This window comes from Neofelis nebulosa, chromosome 5 (assembly GCF_028018385.1).
Source record: "Neofelis nebulosa isolate mNeoNeb1 chromosome 5, mNeoNeb1.pri, whole genome shotgun sequence".
Taxonomy (NCBI): domain Eukaryota; kingdom Metazoa; phylum Chordata; class Mammalia; order Carnivora; family Felidae; genus Neofelis; species Neofelis nebulosa.
In genome coordinates this window covers 57026844-57050818 of record NC_080786.1, presented here as the reverse complement: position 1 = coordinate 57050818, position 23975 = coordinate 57026844, and positions in this window count along the sequence as shown.

Below are 23975 nucleotides of genomic sequence, written 5' to 3'. Positions count from 1 at the left end.
GATTTGAGTACATATTTGATATAAAATACAATTCTTTATTTCCTACTTTAAGCTCTTATGTTGGTAATAAGAAGAAGAATCAGTATCATTCCATTTAAGATGTTAAAATCAGAATTTAGTTTGCAAATGATTCTCTTCTTTATAGCCACTAGTGGTGAGTTTAGGATTCTTAGACAAAATTAACTCTCGAATTCATATGGATCATATAATGATACCCTACCTATATTTCACATGCCTGAGATACAATGTTCTAGAGTAAATTCACATTTGTGCAACTAAAGGATCTGACTTTTTTTTTTCTTTTTTTTTTTTAACTTACACTGATTAGGCTGTTAGCAGATAAGTTACTTATTCAGGACATATAAAACACTGAGGCTTAGACCTAATCTGAATTCCTGCTGCTCAAGGGACAAACAAATCTTTGAAAGCTCATCCAGGGCTGAGTGAAGGTCGTCAATGAAGGACTGTGTTTCTTTAAACTGAGTTGCTGGATATAGACTCCTGAATTTTAGGCTGTGGGCCTCTCTGCCTAAACTTATTGAACACAAATTCAGAAAAATTCAAGAAGCTCTCCTAAGTTCCTCTGAGAATGTAACATGAGGGTCTATATCAAGAGGATATACAGAATAGAGATTAATAATCAAGGAAAGTTCATTCCATATGAGATAATACTATTCCTTAATAGGTGATCATAATATGATTCATTTTATATCATGCCCTGATAAGACTGAAGAAACATGTCCATGTGGGCTGCAGGCTAAAAATAAAAATATAATTAAGAAAACTACTCTATGTGTCCTCTGAAATATACCATAATGATTAAATACATGTATTACTATTGGAAGAACACTGTTTTAATTCCAAAATTAATTTTGGGGGGTTCAATCCACCTAAGAAAGTAGAACCTTATGAGGTCATATGAGTGTACAAAACATTTCCTACTAGTTTTCTGTTTAGTGAAACTTTTTTCACCAGGAAAAAAGTAACCTTCTTTAACCAGATAAAAAAGAATCCACTGAAAAATATCAATAAAAACAACAATATGTTGATTCTTTATGCAACAGTAGCTGCCAATGCTAAATGCTGTTATCTCTATTGATTAGCCTGCTTTAAAAGCTGGATCCTTAGCACTACATACTATTAATTTAATAAAAGGATTAATAGCTTAATATATCAATTTTCTAGGTGGGGGTTTGAATAGAAAATTTATAAGTTGAAACTTCTTCACTTGGAATATGGATATATTCCTGAGAAGAAATGTTTTATTTGATTTTGGCTTTCTACTTATGTGGTTTTAGATATGAAAATGTAAAGTTGAAATCATGTCCTTTGATACTGACCCCACTCAAATCATTTCTATCTAAGATAATGAAAATACTGCATAATTAAAAGCTCTTGAACTGTTCATTGTGATTTGGCCAAAAGGCAGTGAATCTGCCAAAAAGAAAGAGAAAGGCTGTGAAGATGCCAACACAATTGACTACTCCATATCTACACATTTCTAAATATGGCAACTTATTGGACACTTATGGGTATGGAATGACAATGGGGTCAATTCAACCATAAGGCAATGCTGAGACACCTTCATTTTGACCTTTCCCTGGGCATAAGTTATGTCTTAATGAATGCATGTCTAGTTACAGACTGTATGTTTAGATGGGGAAAAAGATGAAAGCATAAAACATGATAACCACTACCAAATAATAATTTTAAAATGTTATTTAATAAATTAACTGAAAATAGAAAAATAATATTTCATCTTATTTGAGAAATAGTATATTGGGTATCTTTTATATGTAAATATTCATGTATAAAATATGAATATTCCAAGTTAAAAATTCAAAAATTCAAAAGAAACAAATTAGATATTTATTTTTTCTTCTCAAATTTTCTTTATCACTGTAAAATCTTAACCTCATTACTTTCATTTATCAGATTCAGGCAAATTCAAGGTATCAAAATTTGCCTGCCTTAAGACATAATGACCATGTGGGCAAAACAAAACCCATAGTGCTGCAGAGATGTTCTTGGGTCTAATTTCCACCATTAATCTCCAGATTCCTCCTTCAAATACAAATGTTGATATGGCCTTTTCCATGAGATTTTTCTGGCACCCTTTTTAAACTACCAGGTCTGCTCAAACACGCCATATCCCAAACTGAATTTCCTAACAGGATGAGACAATCCTTGGGTTGTGCTCAAAAAGACATTTTAAAGTCAGAAACAAGAATGTGTACTTATTAACGGATACGTTCAATAAAAATGCATCAAGCACCACACACCAAGCACTATGCCAGAATATGAACACCTCCCACCCAGTCAAAAACTATATTATAAGTAAAACCTTGGACTGTGAGTAAACTTGTGCTGCAAGTGTTCTGCAAGACGAGCAAACACTTGTAATAAATTTTAACTTGATAAATGAGCAATGTCTTGCAATATGAGTGTACGTGATGACAAATGTCACATGATCACAACTGTCCAATGGTTCTTAAAATTCACTGTGATACACAAGTGCTTTGGATTACAAGCATGTTTCTGGAACAAATATGCTCTCAAACCAAGGTTTTACTACAGGTGGTTCAGTCATTAAAGCATCCGATTTTGGCTCAGGTCATGTTTTTGTGGTCCCTGGGTTCGAACCCCACATCAGGCGCTATGCTGATAGCTCAGAGCCGAGAGCCTACATCAGATTCTGTTTCTCCCTCTCTCTCTCTGCCCCTTCCCGCTCATGCTATCTCTCTCTCTCTCTCTCTCTCTCTCTCAAAAATAAACATAAAAAAAATTAAAAACAAGAGTTTCAATATTAGTTCAGAAAAGACTATTCATTCTATAATGAGGTTGTACCATTGTTTCACTGAGGGTTTCTAACTTTAGTTTGAAAATTTCCTCCATTTATGGAATAGCTAGTCATGTGATTCAGGGAGGTAAAAGAAAGCATAGCGCTTCCCAAATGACTTTTAAATTACTCCATCACTCTACTACTTTACATATTAAGGAAAATCACTATGTTATTATTTACAGCATGTGTTTTCTAATTCATGAATAAAAAAGACTATTTTAACTTCTAGAAATATTATAGGTACTAGATTAATGTATCATGATTTAATAGACAAATTGAAGCATACTATATAATCATAGGGACCTAGAAGGTACAAGTGCAATGAGGAATAAAACTGCAGCTTGACAAATATACAATATTTTATAATTTAACCCTGTTTTATTGAGCAAAATTCCAAATGAAAAATAAAAATGATTGATATTTACTAACTACATGTCAGACACTAGATTATTTAAATATGGTAAGCTACTTGCCTGCAGCACTGTGAAGTAATCTGAACATGTTTCCTATTCATTTCTTGTACTGGACTCTATGGACCTCACTCTAGTCTCTAAAAAGATCCTTTAAAATTCAACAGACATCTCTTTTGTTAATTTGAATACTTGTAATAATTTAAGAACAAGGTAACATCCCTAATTTTAATGAAATATAAATATGGAAATCACAGTACCAAAACCTCAATTTATTTCTAAGCCTAGTCACCTGTTAGTGCTAATAAAACAAGAAAGGGCCATAAATCTGTTCCTATTCCTACACTTAATTCTGTATTTAAAAGCATTTTTGTAAGAGAAAGAGAGAGATGGGGGAGGAAGGAAGGAAGAAATGCATTTCATGATTTTCAGATAAATTTGAATGCTCAACAGAATGTTTTTTACAGTACATAATTTCACACTTTTTTACTATCCAGGCAGGTATTTTAGTGTAATGTAGTTACAGTAGAATTATAAGCAGATATAAAATATATGAAGTAAGTTTTATCAGTATGTCAAAAAAATAGGTAAGGATTTCTAGCCATATTTCAATATTTCAACAGCCATATTTCTATAGGCATATTTCAATAACATAATATCACTGGAAAAAAAGAGTGATGAAAGACACACTTTAATTTTCCAAATTCTGTTAAAACAATTTACATAAACATTTTTCTTGAAATCAATAACTTCTATCCAATCTCTGGCACAGATTTCAGAAGCATACCATAAAGAACATATGTCTAAATCATTGTACAATTCAAAAGTATAATACTTCTTCCATTATGCAAATAAGCAAATGGCATTAGAATATAATCAAATTTCCTCAAGGTTAAATGATCTATAGTCTGGCATTTCTATTTCATAATTGCCTTCAAGTTATATTTCCACAGATCCTTACAAAGCATACGTGTTTTGAAGCACAGTTTATTATCTCTCAGCCAAATGAAAATCAGAATATAAGACCATCCTTGGCAACCTTGATAAAATCCTTCACCGTATAGTTAAAAAAAAATACTTCCATTTATTTTAATTCTCACCTATAGTCTGTCTGTTCAAAGTATGTTTAAAGGCTCAAAGGAAAAATAAAGTCAGCTATATTTAAAATAACTTGTTTTTAAATGATCTATGCTGAACACAAGTAGGGAATGATAATGCAATACATATGTGAATTTTATTCAGAAGAGGATTAAGAGTGAATGTTGGTGAACATATTCAGTTAATGTGCACATGACCTAAACAGAAAGAAAAATCACATAGAAGTGTTTTTAAAATTTCTTCCAACTACCTAGTTAACAATGTTCAAGCAGTTTATTATTTGACCAGTATACCTCAGTGGTATTGCTGAGAAAATTGCTATTTAAGAATTTGCCACATGTTCATTTTCTTAACACAAAGTAGGACAAAATTTTAAAGAGTCTTCTTAGAGTAAATATCACATTCTTTCTATTTTTCCATGTGAATCAGAATTCAGATAAAAGGGAAAAAACAATACACACAAACCACCAGCACCACACAAACACAAAAGGAGAAAATAGAGCTAGTGCTCTTTCTTCTCTTAAATACAAATATTTCAGATACAAATATTTCTTCTGGGAGAAGAATGTAGATATTATTTTCACTAAATGGTGATATATATGTGTATATTATTTTTTTTTTCTTTTTGAGAGTGAGTACTGGGGCGGGGGTGGAGCGGAGAGAGAGAAAGAAAGAATCATAAGCAGGCTCCAAGCTCATTGTGGAGCCCAAAGCAGGGCTTGTTCCCACAAGCCTGGGATCATGACCTGAACCAAAATCAAGAGTCAGACATTCGACTGACTGAGCCACCCAGGTGCCCCACTAAACTGAGTTCTAGAGTGGCACTGGGTGCTTAGGTGGTTACAACTATTTCTGCCACCAGCTACTATTTATTTTAGAGATCCATTGGCTCTAGAATTAGGGGTATTCAGCAGAAAATGGGATGCTGCCTGCTGAAGGCTTACTGCAGCCCGAGAGATGACATAGAGCTCAGTTCAGCAGAGTAATAATTAATGAAGATTATACAACTTTCTGAAGCAACTGGGAACATGAGCATTGTGAAAGCCATGTAAATGGTGAGTAATGACAACATTGTTCAAGGAGATCAAGGATGTAATTAGAAAGTGAAAAAATGAAAACTAAAATCACATTTAGAGACTGCTCAGAGTTGTAAAAAAACAAAAAAACAAAATACACACGCGATTTGGTCCATGTAAATTTATCACTAACCCCCTACTCTTACTGCCAAAAACAAAAAACAAACAAAAAAAACAAATAAAAAATGACAAATAGTGAAGTTAATATAGGAAGACAATTAATTGATCTTTATACATATAGTTATCTATAAACTTGATATATATGGAATTGAGCCAAGGAAAGAACAGCTGAAGGATACTAGAATTTTCAAATAGAAGTTCTGTAAGACCAAATAAAAGAAGATTTTTAAAAAATAATTACAAAAAGAGCCGTAAAGAGGATAATGCAACTGAAGCAAGAACAAATAAACCTATTTCTAGTTTAAAACTGGCACTACTGTAGTTTGTAGAGATATTCAAATTAATGAAATAGCAATGTTTCATCTACATGAGGCTCAGATTACTGTAGGTCATTTAAGCAGGCATTCATGTATACGCATGTGTGTGCACGTGCACGCGCGCGCGCACACACACACACACACACACACACACACATACACACCCTCCCCCAAAACAAACTCTATACTATTTAGCCAGAGTTTATAATGAAATCTTGAGAAAGACAGACAAAACCATTGAAGCTGCAACAAAAATGTGTGAGCACATCAGGGTAGAAGGTCTTTGGTTTAATTACCAGAGAAGTCTAAATACAGCAATTGGCTACATCATGGTGAGGGTTACAAAACAGATGGAGTTTGATTTGAAATCTCTTATGTTCTTACGAGAGATAAAGCAGGTTTTGAAAAGATAAATGGTAAAGATTATGCAAAGCAGAAATATTTTAATTATTTTTCCTCATTTTCTAACTTCACCATAAATAAATTCATTCATCTCTCCACTTGAGTTTCCAGATCTCAGTGGACTACAAATGTTTAAATAGCTTATCATCCTTATTCAATATAGATTAGTGTGTCTCTCTTGTCCAGCTCTACCAATTGACTCAATAATCAGCTATGTTTCCATTTCATTTAGTGTCCTAATTAAATATTGTGGGATTTTTGCCTACAAATTACAGGACACTTGCATTTTATCTCCAACAACACTGCACAGCCCATCATTCCTAGAAAAACCCAGGTACTACAAGGTATAACCCAGGTACAACCCAGTGCTCAGATCTGAATGCCTTGTTTCATTAATTGAAAGCTGGAAAGGCTGAGTATTGAGCTAAGTTGCCTCACTTGTGGTTATTATTGCTGCTTTATAGAGTTCAGTTGACTGTATCAGTTCCCTGAAAGATCCTATTTTCCATGTCACTGAATGTTTGCACCCCTTAATGATGTTGCCACCAGAATTATGATATTCAACTAACTAAGGCAAAGCATTTCCCTTGTATTAAGTATTGTGATCACTGAAGCTTTCAGCCTGGCTATTCTGCCCTGGACTCTGCAGGGTACTAGTGCCAACAAGGCTCGTCCATCTCCACTATTGGGAGACCTCAACAGACCCCAATTACATAAGGGATAATGTGAAAACCAATGATCACCATCTCATCCTCAGGTTTACTAGTAACTTCTGACGGTATTTTTGTTCTGTAGGGAGGTAAGACAGTCTATATGTCAGTTCTTCCCAGCATTATAACCATATAAGCGCTCAATCTCCCTTCCATCTCTGTGTAAACTAGATGTTCATGTATCAGCAATTTTTGACACAGGCTTTAACATAATTTTAAAAGTGGCAGGTTATGGAACATTCTAGCATCAGAAATGCACTTAGTCACAAAATCTATTCTGTAGCATGTACTACTGTTAAATACTATCAACACACTTCCAGGGTCTGCCGTATTTTCTTGTCAGATTATGCAGTCTGAGCATGATGAATTTATCAAAGACAATGTTTAAATCTCAGAAGAATGGAATGTTAGCATCACTTCCTTCCCTCTCAGAAAACCTCAGAGATATCTTTGAATTGTCCACTTGCAGACTTTGGCCCATAGGAATGGATATAGAAGACTGAGACTAGAAATATAAGGCTGATTACATGAGCTTACAGCCAAAGGAATTTAACTTTTTCCCTATAACAGTATTTTCAACCTAGGGCAATCCTCTTCCTCCAGGATACATATGGCAATGTCTGGAGCTATCTATCCTTGGTTGTCACAACTGAGGAGTGCTATTGGCATCTAGTGGGTAGTGAGGATTCTGCTAAACACCCCACATGTATAAGACTGTCTCCCACAGCAAAAAATTATTCAGCTTTAAATACTAACAGTGCCAGTGTTGAGAAATCCTGCTTTATAAGTATAAAACCATCTGTATGAGTACAGCTTACCCTTCTTCATTCCTAAACTCCATCCAACTTGGATTCTCAAAGCTAGGATTCTGCAACCTTGTTGACATACTATCAAATGCTTATGTTCAGTCACATAAAATTTCCTTGGATTAGAGTTTATAATCAAAGTTCCACTATAAATAAAAAGCCAAGAAGATCATTTACTGAAAAAACTAAAACTATTTTCTTTTCAAATCACAGGCTAAAATAAGGAATTAGAAAAATACAAATATATTAATAAGAAACATTAAAGTGTGCCAAATTAGTATTGGTTTAGAGCATGGAGATGATTTAGAGACACGGTGCATGTGTGTGTGAGTGTGTGCCCTTGTGTTTTATTGACTAGAAGAAAACTCACCAAAATGTTACAATAGTTAATAGTGAATATTAGAAGTTTTTTAATTATTATTATTTATATATAACTTTAATAATCAGACAAAGCACTAAAGCAGTATCATTTAAAACACATTTTGAACAGAACGGAGATTCAAAAAACTGACCCATACACATGCAATCAAATAATTTATGGTAAAGATAACTTTGCAATTTGGGGAAGAAAGAATGGTCATTTCAAAAGTAGTGCTGTACTATTTATATATTCAAATATAAAAGCCATAATATTGACCTCTATTCCTATTTCACAGCAAAATTCAAAGTTAATTCTACATAGAATACATACATAAATGTGAATGGGTAAACAATAAGGTTTCGGAAGAAAATATAGAACATCTTCATGAGTTTTTACTAAGCAAACGTTTCTTTAAAAATAGGATCAAAGAGCAAACCAGAAAGGAAAATAAAAATGTATATTGGGCAATATAAAATTAAAAAATACTAGTTTCAAAAAGCATGACTAACAGAGTGAAAAGGCAATCTGTAGAACAGGAGAAAATATTTTGAATGCATAAATCCAAACACATCTAGAATATATAAGGAATTTTTATAAAGCAATAAAAAGGAAATAAAACTGGGCAAAAAGAAAAACTTAAATGGAAAAAATCACAAAAGATATAGGTAGCCAATAAAATTAATCACAAGTGCTCAACTTAGTCATTAGTTAAATGCATGTTTAAACAATGCAACAACAATATACACACATTTCAATGGTTCAAATATCAAATGAATGAATAAATAAGTAAATAAATAAATGACAAATATGTGAAGCAAAAGTCTCACATATTACTGATGGAGGTATAAATGATTAGAGCCCACAACCATGTTGCAAAATTATTTGATGCTATTTACTAAAGCTAAGCATCATACTCTATACTTGTAATCCCTATCCTAGATATTTATCTAAGAAAAATGATTACATATATTTATGAAAATATATATACAAGAATTATCATAGTGGCTTATGTAGAATAGCCAACACTTTGAAATAATTCAAGTACCCAGTAACTATGAAATAAATATACTATAAAAATTAGTATATTCTAAATACTATAAATATACTATGAATGTATGTGTGTGTATATATATGTGTATATATATGTATATACATATATATACACATATGATATACATGCCAGCCATGAGAATGAACAAATCACAACCATATCAACAATATGTATGAATCTCACAGATATTAAGTGATAGGTGCTATATATGAAAGAGAAAATATAGAATGAATTCATTTATATAATGTCCAAAAATCAGCACAATTAATCTATGGTGCTACAATCAAGATTTTGGTTAGCTTATGAGATGAGTTTTGTTTGGGAGAAGACATGAGAGAGATTCTGAGTTACTGCTTATGTCCTATTTTTTGTTGCGGATACTCCTTAAAGACTGTGTTCATTTTTGAAACAGATATGATTTTATACTTTTATATATATATATATATATATATATATATATATATATATATATATATGTTGTTATATAATAGGTGTCTCCAAAATATGTTTATAGGAAGTTAAATCATTTATTGATTCCCTCCTGAATAACAAAATGCGTGTGTATGTATGTGTGTGTGTGTGTGTGTGTGTATTTCTTGTATGCCCCACTGAATTTAGGTAATAATACTTTTATTTTGCTCAATGGACTTTAATTCTCATTACATATTAGTTTGCAAATGTTTTCTGTTCAGACATAAGCAGGGCACCTATTACCGTAAGCACTATAAGAAAACAACAATCTTTCTCAAACTCCAGTTCCTCATAAATATAACTAAAATATTCACAAAAGAGTATCTTGGAATTAAAATACGAGCAAAATTTAGTGCAAATCCTAATATGAATATTTATTTTTGTCTCATCACCTACAAAAATTCCAAGGGACATCTATGAAATAAAATATGTATAATATTCAGACCAGCAATAAATTACATTGAGAAATGCCCCCATATTTTCCACTGTAATCCTGAGGATTGAGAATATTATAACTCTTCAAATCCATGAATATGTTACTTTACACGGCAAAAGGGAGTTGTAGATGTAATTAATGCTACTCATCTGTTGATTTTTAAAAATAGGAAGATTTTCCCAGAATTTTGGTGCAGGTCAGAGCAAATAAAATTACATGAGCCCTTTAAAAGTTTTTCCCTCAAGAAGCAAGGTAGGAAGTCACAGATATGAGTAAATACCATGAGGTCCTGGACATGCCATTTCTAACTTATGAGGATATGAGAATATGGGCAAACCCTAGAAGCTGAGGTTGGCCCCAGATGATGGCCAGCAAGGAAAGGGGGACCTCAATCTTGCAACTGCAAGGAAACAAATTCTCTGACAACCAGTGATCTTGAAAGAGCCCCAGGTGGGACCTGAGCCCTAGTCATACCTTGATTTCAGCCCAGTGAGACACTGAACAAAGAATCCCATGTTGTACCAGATATCAACCTACAGAACCATGTGTTAGTAAATGGGCATTGTTCTAAACCACTATGTTTGGAGTAAATTGCTAGGCAACAATGGAAAACTAATGCATTAGAGTTAATATTTGTGCATCAATGTCCTATTTGGTGTAGTAAATAAAAAATAAACAGTGTTAATATATTGTACATATTATATGTATGTGACAATTGCTTGCAAGAGATAAAAATTTAAGGAAGTGATTATTTTTAATAAACCTTTAATTTTACTATAGTTTCAGATTTACAGAAAAGTTGCAGCTATCATACAGTGAGTTTCTGTATACCCCTCATCCAGGTTCCCCAATTGTTAACATCTTACATTAGTATGGCATATTTGTCGCAACTTAGGAATCAAAATTGTACATTGCTACTAACTAAAATCCGTACTCTGTTTAGATTTCACTAGCTTTCCCCAAATGTCATTTTTCTGCTCCAGGATCTCATCCAACATACTACATTATATTTACTCCAAATGTCCCCTTAGTCTTCACTGTTAACAGTTTTTCACACTTTCTGTTTCATGATAGTTTTGTATAGTATTGATATTTTGTAGAATGTATTTTAATTTGGTTTGTCTGCAAGTTTATTTTATGGTTATATGGAGTTATGGGTTTTGGAGAACAGCACAGATAAGAAGTACAATTCTCATCACATCAGGGAATAGAGCTCTCCACTGATGATCTAAACCCTGATTACCTAGTCAAAGTACTATTTGCCTTGTTTCTGTACTTATAAATTTACATTTTCTTTTTCTCTTTATATACTCTATTCTATAGAAATATCCACTAAGTATAGTCCACACTCAAGAGGAGAAAAATTTGGTGTTTTACTAAAAAGACTTGTCTCTTGACTTTCATTTATGCATTTATTCAGCATTTTATTTATAGCACTATGGACTCACTGATATTTATTTTATACTTTGGTTTATAATCTAATACTATTCTTTTGTTTTGTCTTCTTGCTCAAATTGTTTCAGGTTTGGCTATTGGGAGCTTTTTAATAGGCTTCTATATTCATTTACATGCCCCTAGTCTTTTGATTTTAATACTTTCTTACTTTCAGGGTGCCTGGGTGGCTCAGCCTGTTGAATGTCCGACTTAGGCTCAGGTCGTGGTCTCACAGTTTGTGGGATCAAGCTCTGCATCAGGCTCTGTGCTGACAGCTCAGAGCCTGGAGCATGCTTCAGATTCTATGTCTCGCTCTCTTTCTGGCCCACCCCTGCTCACACTCTATCTCTGACTCAAAAATAAACATTAAAAAAAATTAGTACTTTCTTGGTTTCTGACACCCATAATGCTTCAGACATATCTTGAATTCTTCCTGCTTGAGCCCTAAAAACAGCCATTTCTCTAATGTATTGTGATCCCTTTTACTAGAAAATGGCATTAGAAACAAAGTTTGGATTCTTGGTGTGCCTGTTGTCAATAAGGTGTAATAATTATTTTTATTAAGTTTTAAACCATAAAGTTTTTGCACGTGAAAGTAATAAAGTAACAAATGTTCATTTAGGCAATTTGGAACCTATTAAAGTTACAGAAAAAGAGGAAAAAAGTTGTATATTGTCAAACAGAGAACTTTGGGCAGATTTCTACACAATGAATGGAACTTTAGTTGACTCCATGATGGCAGTATATTGGATTGATTTGTCACATTAGAGAACAGTGTTCCCCAACAAGGACATGTCAATGAAGAGATGGGTAAGACAGAATTTTCTGTTATCTAGGATAAAGAAACAGGACACTAGAGAGAAAATCATATTGACTGAAAAATCCTAGTAATATGAACCAACTAAGATAAAAATTTAAAATCTGAACGAGTAGTGTTTGTAGGTCTCAGTATCCAAGTGCACCTGAGCATCCTGTCTCTGTCACCTCTCCCAATGCTATGCTCTTTTCCATTCCTTCCTTCACACTGTTTCACTTTTATTTTTTCTACCAAACATAATGCGCTGAGGACCACTCAGTGATATTCTGGGGCACCTGGGTGGCTCAGTCAGTTAAGCGTCTAACTTCAGCTCGGGTCATGATCTCGCTGTTCATGAGTTTGAGCCCCGCATCAGGCTCCGTGCTGACAGCTCAGAGCCTGGAGGCTGCTTTAGGTTCTGGGTCTCTTTCTCTCTCTGTCCCTCCCCCACTAGTACTCTCTCTCTCTCTCTCTCTCTCAAAAATAAACATTAAAAAAATTTGTTTAAATATATTCCTCATTCATTCAAGTTTCAAAATATTTTAAGTAGTTAAAATATCACATATTCACACAACCATTTTGTGAACTTTTTGCTACTTTAAGTATGATAGCAATAAAGTTGACAGTTCAAGGCTTATTATGCAGCAGGAATAAAAGCACTGTAGTACTGGATGAAAAAGACATAAATAAATGAATGGAATAGAACAGAAAACCCAGAAATAGATCCACACTGATACAGTCAATTGATTTTTGACAAAGCATCAAAGACAACGGAACATAGAGAAGGGTTTTTCAATAAATCATGATGGAAGAGCTGGACATCCATTTGGAAAACAAAAATAGACACGAATTACACTTGTCACAAAAATTAACTCGAATAAGACTTAAATGTAGAATGCAAAATTAAAAAATGACTAGAAGATAATATAGGAGAAAACTTGGATGACCTTGGTTATGGTGATCCCGTTTTAGATACACCAAAAGCATGACGTATGAATGAAAAAACTGATAAACTGGACTTCATTTAAATATAAAACACCTCGTCTTTGAAAAACAGTTACAGGAAAGAAAAGACAAGCCACAAACAGGAAGAACATATTTGCAAAACACAGATCTGAAAGTGACTGGTGTCTAAAATATACACAAAAGACTTAAAAGAAAACAAATTAACAACAGAAGAAAATCTTAAAGAATTCGGCAAAAGATCAGAACAGATACTTCATAATACTGCATACTTCATATGCACATGGAAAATAAGCATACGAAAAGATGCTCCACATCCTGTCATCAGGAAAATGCAAATTAAAACAATAATAAGATACTAGTATACACCTATTAAAATGGCTAAAATACAAAATGCTGACAAAACTAAATGTTTGTAAGTTTGTGGAGCAAAACAACTCTTATTCACTACTGGCAGGAATGTAAAATGGTAGACATTTTTTAAAGAAAATTTGTATTTGTTTTTTTTGCAAAACTAAACATCTTACACTATGATCCAGAAACTGTTTTCCTTGGTATTTACCCAAATGAGTTCAAAATGTATGCCCTCACAAGCACCTTCTCACAAATATTCATAACAGATTTATTAATAATTGCTGAAACTATGAAGTAACCAAATGTCTTTCCCCAGGTGAATGAATAAACTGTGATACACCCAGACAACAGAATAATCAGTAATAATAATAAATGAGCTATCAAGCCATAAAAAGGAATGGAGGGCCCTTAAGTACAAACTATTAAGTTAAAGAAGGCAATGTGAAAAAACTATATACTGTATGATTCCAATTATATGACATTCTGTGAAGGCAAAGCTATGGATACAGTGAAAAGACAAATTGTTTCCAGTGATTTAGGGACAGGGAGAGAGGAGTAAGTAGAGCACACGGGAGTTGTAGGGCAGTAAAACTATTCTATGTGATAATACGATAGTATATATTTGTCATTATATGTTCGTCAAAACCCATAGAATATACAACAGAAAGAATTAACCCTAAAGGAAATTACGGACTTCCACCCCTAAGGATGAGCCAATGTTAGTTAGTTCATTATAAAGAATGTGTCACACCATTGCAGAAAATTGATGGTTAGGGGAAGCTGTGTGTGTGCAGTGGGGAGATAGGTATGTGGGAACCCTGTACCATCTGGGTGATCCTTCTGTAACTCTTTCACTGTAGAAATAATGTATAGTAGAAAAATACTGTTCCTTTGAATTATCCTGTGAATGTACACATTTTTGGTAGCTTTTACTACTTTATTTCAGGGATAGATTCTAAGTGGTCTTGGATTAAGAAGTCTGTGTTTTAAAGATGTGTTTTAAAGATGGAGGTATGACTTAAATAGGTGATGGGGATTAAGGAGTCCACTTGTGATGAGCACTGGGTGTTGTATGGAAGTGCTGAATCACTTGAAACTAATACTACACTGTATGTTACCTAACTGGCATTCAGATAAAGACTTAAAAAAAAAGTTTTGCAAAAATGTGAAAAGATAAACCAACTTCTGTGTTCAGTTATGACAAGTAAAAAGCTTGGAAGTCATCACTCATATTCTCATAAAAACAACAAAATGATGAACAAACTGAAAATCAACCGCTATTCTTAGATCAATCAGAGAATTGATGTCACAAGGCAAACTCCCACCCCAAAAACTATAGATACCCATGAATACAGAAAATCACAGCTGTGATAAGGCACTGTTAAGAGAATGAATATACAAGCCAAGGCTGGGAGAAAATATTTGCTAAACATATATCTGATAAAAGACTTCATGATGGTTAATATTATGTGTCAACTTGACTGAGCTAAAGGATGCCCCAATAGATGGTAAAACAGCATTTCTGGGTATGTTTGTGAGACTGTTTCTGAAAGAGATTAGAATTTGAATTGACACATTGAGTAAAGATTGTCCTCAACAAGGCAATGGGCATCATCTCATCCATGAGGGCCGGCCTGAATAGAGCAAAAAGCAGAGAAAGTATAAATTTTCTCTCTGCTTGAATAGGGACATCAATCTTTTCTTTGCCTTGAATATTGCCATCCTGGTTCTCAGATCTTCAGACTCAAACCAAGACTTACACCATTAGCTCCCCTAATTCTCAGGCCTTCAGATTTAAACTGAATGAGGGAGGAGTCAACATGGCGGAGAAGTAGGGGGACATGAAGTTCTCTTGTCCCTCAAACACAGCAGTATTGAGGCCAGAAGATTTGGGATTCTAGGAATCCAAGCTATAGAGTGACAGAAACGTCTCCAGAAACAACTTGGCAGTCCATAGGTGCCTGATTACAAACTGGGAGAGATAAAATGGGCTGCATAGGAATGGAGAAGAAGGGTCCCCATCTGTGGAGAGACAAAAGGAAAAGAAAGAAAGGCTGTGGAAGCATAAGATTATATTTGGACAAGAGAAAAATCACGAACCAGGGAACAGAAAAAACGGAGAAGGAACCAATTTCTAGCTGTGGGTCTTTCTTCAGACTGGAGTTAGCCACCTTGTTTGCATGTCTGGGAAGCATGGGGCAGCCAGCCCTGGTGCAGGAGACTGTGTAGCAGGACAAACCAGCCAGTTCGCGCCCTTGCAGCACTGTGAAGACAGCCTGAGCAGAGTGGTTTGGGACACATGGTCTAGGCAGGGAGAGCCTGGGGTGTCGCCATTTTTGTCCCCATCACGAACAAGGTGGGGTTCAGGAAGCAGACAAAGGACCCACACTGGAGGTGGGACCTGCCTACACTAGGCCATGCCCCTCTGTGCTTGGTAAATGCTATCTAACAGAGCAAGATTGACACTGACTGAACCAGTCAGTACACACACACTTTTTTTTAATTTTTTCTTCCTTTTCTTCCTCTTAGTTCTTCCCTTCTCTAGTCTGGATATTCTGGTTGTTGGTTTGTTTAAACAGACAGTTTTTTCTTTAATTTTTTAAACATTTTTTTTTTTTTTGAGAGACAGAGAGACACAGAGTGTGAGCAGGGAAGGGGCAGAGAGAGAGGAAGACACAGGATCCAAAGCAGGCTCCAGGCTCTAAACTGTCAACACAGAGCCCAACTCAGGGCTCAAACCTATGAACCATGAGATCATGACCTTAGCTGAAGTTCAACACTTAACTGACTGAGCCACCCAGTCTCCCCTTAAGCGGACATTTTTAATCTGTTCTTTTTACATCTCTTCTGTATCATCATCATCTTCCTCTTCTTCTTCCTCTTCTTCTTCCTCTTCTTCTTCTTTTCTCTCTCTCTCTCTCTCTCTCTCTCTCTCTCTCTCTCTCTCTCTCTCTCTCTTTCTCTCCCTGGATTAAGCTGTATAGTTTCTCTGATTCTCTGCCTCATCATTTTTTTTTCTTTTCTTTTTTCCACCCCTGTCATTTCTCTCTTTGTATGGAATAAGGCTTCTTTCACCATCACCATCCCCATTTTTTTCCCCCAGGGCTACTCCAATGAACAAATCAAAGCACACCTGATGAAAGGTCCATACCACCACTATGAGTAGGGAGATAAAGCAACCAGACTCACAACAACAGAGAGCATGTGACACACTCCAAAAACACCTCCTGAAGGTCAAGGCCCTGGACAGCACATGACCCCTTTTTAATAGAGTAGTTCTCGCAGGTGCAGGACACGGAAAAAGCTATTAAAACACCCAAGGGACAGAAAACTTGCCAAAATGACAAAACAGAAGAATTCTCCTCAAAAGAAATTTCAAGAAGAAATGACAGCTAGAGAATTGCTCAAAACAGATAGAAACAGTATATCTGAGCAAGAATTTAGAATAATAGTCATAGTATTAATAGCTGGACTTGAAAAAAACATAGAAGATAGCAGAGAATTCATTACTGAAGATCAAGGAACTATGAAATAGTTAAAAGAAATTAAGAAATGTTGTAAATGAGGTTCAAAATAAAGTAGATGCAGTGACAGCAAGGATGGAGGAAACACAGGGGAGAAAAATTGAAATAGAAGATAAAATTATGGAAAATGATGAAGCTGAGAAAAAGAGACCTAAGAGAATACTAGACCATGAGGGGAGGATTAGAGAACTAAGTGACTCAGTGAAATGTAATAATATCCATATTATAGGAGTTCCAGAAGAAGAGAGAAAGGGGCAGAAGGTTTACTTGAACAAATTATAGCTGAGAACTTCCCTAACTGGGGAAGGAAGCAGACATCTTAATCCAGGAGGCACAGAGAATTTGCTTCAGATGTAACAGGAATAGGTCTTCTCCATGGCATATCATAGTGAAACTGGCAAAAATACAAAGATAAAGAGAGAATTATGAAAGCAACTAGGGACAAACGAGCCTTAACCTACAAAGGTAGACAAAAAAGGGTAATGGCAGACCTGTTCACTGAAACTGGCAGGCCAGAAGGAAGTGGCAGGAAATATTCAATGAGATGAAGAGAAAAAAATGTTTTGTTTGCCCTTCAAACAAAAACTGAAGGAGTTCATGACCACTAAATCAGACCTGCAAAAGATCCTAAGGGTGGCTCTGTGAGTGGAATGTTGCCAAGACTACAAAGGACCAGAGACATAAATACAAGCACGAAACCTACACATAACACAATGACACTAAATCCATATGTTTCAATAATAACTCTGAATGTAAATAGAATAAATACTCCAATCAAAAGACACAGGGTATCAGAATTGATTAAAAAAACAAGATCCATCTATATGCTGTCCACAAGAGACACATTTTAGACCTGAGGACACCTTCAGATCGAAAGTGAGGGGATGGAGAACCATCTATCACGCTAGTGTAAGTCAAAAGAAAACTGGAGTAGCCATACTTTTATCAGACAAACTAGATTTTAAATAAAAGGCTGTAATAAGAGATGAGGAAGGGCATTATATTATAATTATATTATAATAACTATTCTATTCATCAAGAAGAGCTAAAAATTGTAAATGTCTATGCCGCCAACTTGGAATTCCCCAAATATATAAGTCAATTATTCACAAACTTAAGCAATCTTACTGATAAGAACAAGGTAATTGCAGGGGACTTTAATACTCCACTTACAACAATGGACAGAACATCTAGGAAGAAAATCAATAAATAATGGCCTTGAATGATACACTGGACCAGATGGACTTGACAGATATATTCAGAACTTTTCAATCCAAAACAGCAGAATACACATCCTTCTCTAGTGCACATGGAACATTCTCCAAGACAGATCACATACTGGGTCACAAAACAGCCCTCAATAAATAGAAAAGAACTGAGATCATACCATGCATATTTTCAGATCACAATGCTGTGAAACTTGAAATCAACCACAAAAAAATTTTTTGGAAAGCCTCCAAATACATGGAGGTTAAAGAACATCCTACTAAAGAATGAATGGGTCAACCAGGCAATGAAAGAAGAAATTAAAAAATATATGGAAGCAAATGAAAATGAAAACATGACACTCCAAACCCTTTGGAGCACAGAAAAAGTAGTCTTAAGAGGAAAATACATTGCAATCCAGGCCTCAAGAAACAAGAAAAATCTTAAATACAAAAGTTAACCACATACCTAAAGGAATTAGAAGCAGAACAGCCAAAAACATAAACAAAAAACCCAAAGCCCACAGAAGAAGAGAAATAAAGATTAGAGCAGAAATAAACAATATAGAATCCAAAATAACAAAACAGATCCATGAATCTAAGAACTGTTTTTTTGAAAAAATTAACAAAATTGATAAACCCCTAGCCAGACTTCTCAAACAGAAAAGAGACAGAACCCAAATGGAGTAAATCACAAATAAAAGAGGACAGATCACAACCATCACCACAGAAATACAAGCAATGATCAGGGAATACTATGAAAAATTATATGCCAACAAATTGGACAACCTGGGAGAAATGGACAAATTCCTAGATACCCACACTGTTCCAAAACTCAAACAGGAAGAAATACAAAACTTGAACAGACCCACACAGCAAAGAAATTGAATAGGTTATCAAAAATCTCCAAAGAAATTAGAGTCCTGGGCCAGATGGCTTCCCGAGTGAATTCTACCAGACTTTTAAAGCAGAGTTATCTTTTTCAAGCTGTTATGAAAAATAGAAATGGAGGGAAAGCTTCCAGACTCATTCTATGAAGCCAGGATTACCTTGATTCCCAAACCAGACGGAGACTCCACTAAAAAGGAGAATTACAGGCCAACATCCTTGATGAACATGGATGCAAAAATTCTCAACAAGATACTAACAAATCAAATTCAACAGTATATTAAAAGAATTATCCACCATGATCAAGTGGGATTCATTCCTGGGCTATAGGGCTGGTTCAATATTCACAAATCAATCAGTGTGATACATCACATTAACAGAAGAAAGGATAAGAATCATATGATCCTGTCAATAGATGCAGAGAAAGCATTTGACAAAATACAGCATCCTTTCTTAAAAAAAAATCTCAAGAAAGTCTGGGTAGAAAGAACATACCTTAAGATCATAAAAGCCATATATGAAAAGCCCACAGCTAATATCATCCTCTATGGGGAAAAACTGAAAGCTTTTCCCCTGAGATCAGGAACATGACAGGGATGTCCACTCTCACCACTGTTGTTTAACATAGTGTTGGAAGTCTTAGCCTCAGCAATCAGACAACAAAATGAAATAAAAGGCATCAAAATGGGTAAAGAAGTCAAACTTTCACTATTCACAGATGACATGATTCTCGACATGGAAAACACCAAAGACTACACCAAAAAGTTGCTAGAACTGATACATGAATTCAGGAAAGTCACAGGATACAAAATCAATGGGTAGAATTTGGTTGCATTCCTATACACCAATAAGGAAGCAACAGAAGGAGAAATCAAGAAAACAATCCCATTTACAATTGCACCAAGAACCATAAAATACCTAGGAATAAATCTAACCAAAGATGTAAAAGATCTGTATGCTGGGAACTACAGAAAATTTATGAAAGACACTGAAGAAGACACAAAGAAATGGAAAAACATTTCACGCTCATGGATTGGAAGAACAAATACTGTTAAAATGTTGATACTACCCAAAGCAATCTATACATTCAGTGCAATCCCTATCAAAATTGCACCAGCATTCTACTCAGAGTTAAAACAAACAATCCTAAAATGTGTATGGAACCACAAAAGACCCCAAATAGTTAAAATAATGTTGTAAAAGAAAATCAAAGAGGGAGGCATCACAATCCCAGACTTTAGTCTTTACTACAAAGCTGTAATCATCAAGACAGTATGGTATTGGCACAAAAACAGACACATAGACCAATGGAATAGAGAAACCAGAATTGGACCCACAAATGTATAGCCAACTAATATTTGACAAAGCAGGTAACAGTATCCAATGGGAAAAAGACAGTGTCTTTAACAAATGGTTCTGGGAGAACTGCACGGCAACATTCAGAAGAATGAAGTTGGACTACTTTCTCACACATACACAAAAATAAACTCAAAATGGGTGAAAGACCGTAATGTGAGACCAGAAACCATCAAAACCCTAGAGGAGAAACGAGGCACAATTACAAAACAGTTGCTTTGACCTCGGCCACAGCAACTTCTTACTTGACATGTCTCCGAAAGCTAAAGAAATGAAAGCAAAAATGAACTATTGGGACTTCGTCAAGATAAAAAGCTTCTGCACTACAAAGGAAACAATCAACAAAACTAAAAGGCAACCGACAGAATGGGAGAAGATATTTGCAAATGACATACCAGATAAAAGGTTAGTATCCAAAAAGCATAAAGAATTTACCAAACTCAACACCCAAAAAACAAATGATCCAATGAAGAAATGGCCAGAAGACACGAATAGAGACTTCTCCAAAGATGACATCCAGATGGCCAACAGACACATGAAAAGATGCTCAACATCACTCATCATCAGGATAATACAAATCAAAACCACACTGAGATACCACTTCACACTGGTTAGAGTAGCTAAAATTAACAACTCAGGAAACGACAGATATTGGCGAGGATGTGGAAAAATGGGAACACTCTTGCACTGTTAGTGGGAATGCAAACTGGTACAGCCACTCTGGAAAACAGTTTGGAGGTTCCTCAAAAATTAAAAATATAACTACCCTATAACCCAGCAATAGCACTACTAGGAATTTACCCAAAGGATACAGAAGTGCTGACTTATAGGGGCACAAGTACCCCAATGTTTTTAGCAGCACTTCAACAATAGCCAAATTACGGAAGGAGCCCAAATGTCCATCAACTGATGAATGGAAAGAGATGTGGTTTATATATACAATGAAATACTACTTGGCAATGAGAAAAATGAGATCCTGTCATTTGCAACAATGTGGATGGAACTGGAGGCTATTATGCTAAGTGAAATAAGTCAGAGAAAGACAGCTATCATATGTTTTCACTCATATATGAAACCTGAGAAACTTAAGACCATGGGGGGGGGGTGGGGAAGGGGAAAAAACAGTTTCAGAGAGAGAGGAAAACCATAACGGACTCTTAAATAAAGAGAACACTGAAGGTTGATGGGGGGGGGGATGGGTAGAGGGAAAATGGGTGATGGGCACTGAGGAAGGCACTTGTTGAGATGAGTACTGGATATTGTATGTAAGCGATGAATCACGGGAACCTACCTCCAAAACCAAGAGCACACTGTATCTACTGTATGTTAGCTAACTTGACAATAAATTCTTTTTAAAAAAATAAAGTGAATTATATCAAATTAAAAAAAAATTTAAAAATTAAAATAAACAAATAAAGCCAGAAATAAGTAAAAAAATAAATAAACTGAGTGACACTGATGGCTTTCATATGTACCTAGTTTATAGATGCCAGATGATGGCTTGGCCCTCATAACGATATTAGCCAATTCCTGTAATACTTGTCCTCATATATCCTATCAGTTGTTTCTGTTTCTCTGAAAAATCCCAATACAAATGACTCTCTAACCTCAATATTAAAAAAATAAATATCCCCACAAAACAAATAAGGGCAAATAATCTGAATGGATATCTCACTAAAATGGATATAAAGATGGAAAATAAGCATTTGAGAAGTCAATTAACATCATATGTCATTAGTTAGGGATCTTCAAATTAAAACAGTAAGATAACCACTACACTCTATTATAATGGCTAAAATCTAAAACGCTGACCACACCAAATGCTGGCAAAACTCTCATTCATTGTTGGTGGGATATAAAATAGTACAGCCCCTTTGGATAGCAGTTTAGCAATTTTTTTTTCTATAAACCTAAATGTAATCACACTATTAGGTATTTACCTAATTAAAATGAAAACTTATGATCACAAAAATTCTGTTAATAAATATACAGAAACTTTATCCATAATTGCCTCAAACTAGAAGCAACTAAGATGTCCTTCAATAGGTAAATGAATTTAAAAAAGTGCAGTCCATCCCTACAAAGGACTATTATTCAGCATTAAGAAAGCATGAGCTATCAAACTGCAAAATTACTTGGAGGAATCTCAGATGCATACTGCCATGTGAAAGAAGCTGATCTGAGAAAGCTCTATATATAATGTGCTCTTCCAACAATATGGCATTCTGGAAAAGGCAAAACTACAGACTCAGTAAAAAGATCAGTATTTTTTAAGGACTTGAGGGAGGAATTGAGGGGATGGTCAAAATAGCTGAGACAAAAGGGAATTTTAGGATGGTGAAACTATTCTGTAGGATACTGTAGTGGTGGACAAAAGGTGTTTTGCATTTGTCAAAACACACAGAACTATACAATACAAAGAGTGATTCTTAGTGTAAATATGAACTTTCACTAATAATAATACATCAATCAATATTGGTTCATAAGTTGTAACAGATATTCCACACTAATGCAAGTGCTAAAAATAGGGGAAATTATGTGGGGGGGGGGGTACAGATGGTATATAAGGACTCATATATATTATTTGCTCAGTATTTCTGTAAATCTAAAAATGTTCTAAAAATAAAGTCTCTTAATTAAAAAAAAAAAGTTAACCCTATTCTTAGAGAACTCCAAGATATTTCAGTCTTCTTTCACAAAATAAATCAGTAAGAAACTTTTCCCTTAGTTATAAAAAAGGAAATTAAATTTGGTTGAGTAGTTTGAAATTTGAAAAAAAAAGCAGATATATCCAATAGAGAAAGGAGAGTATATGTAATTTACTTCAAGTCCTTGTGCTAAACATGAGGCATAAATATTCACAAGTATCCTGACAAATAGATAAATTAAGTAAGGAGAAGGAAGTGAAAGTGAGAAAGGGAATCAGGATCATAAAAATAGATTGTTATTACGAAAAAAGAAAACAAAATTAAGTGACTCATGGGTTTCTACTCTCCCCTCAGGGAAGACTCAATGTGCCTAGCTGATCGTAAGGGCAGGGAATGCACTATTAGCATCTGGCTGCTACAATATCACCAGTCTTGGCCAGTTTAGATAAAGGACAAAAACAACTCTGTTTCTTAGTAAATATCAATAGGTAAAGCTGGTTCAAAACATGGATAGGCATAAGGATCATTTAATTAATACCTAAGATATCCATTTCTGTTTTCTAAAAATCAATGGGATAATATCACTATCCTAATGTGGACTTTTAAAACCATTAAGACTAGCACATGCTCAATCCCATGATAGTTGATCTCTCTCTGATCAGTTTAGGCACATTGCAAGTATGCCTAGCTTTCTCCTTTCTTGATGG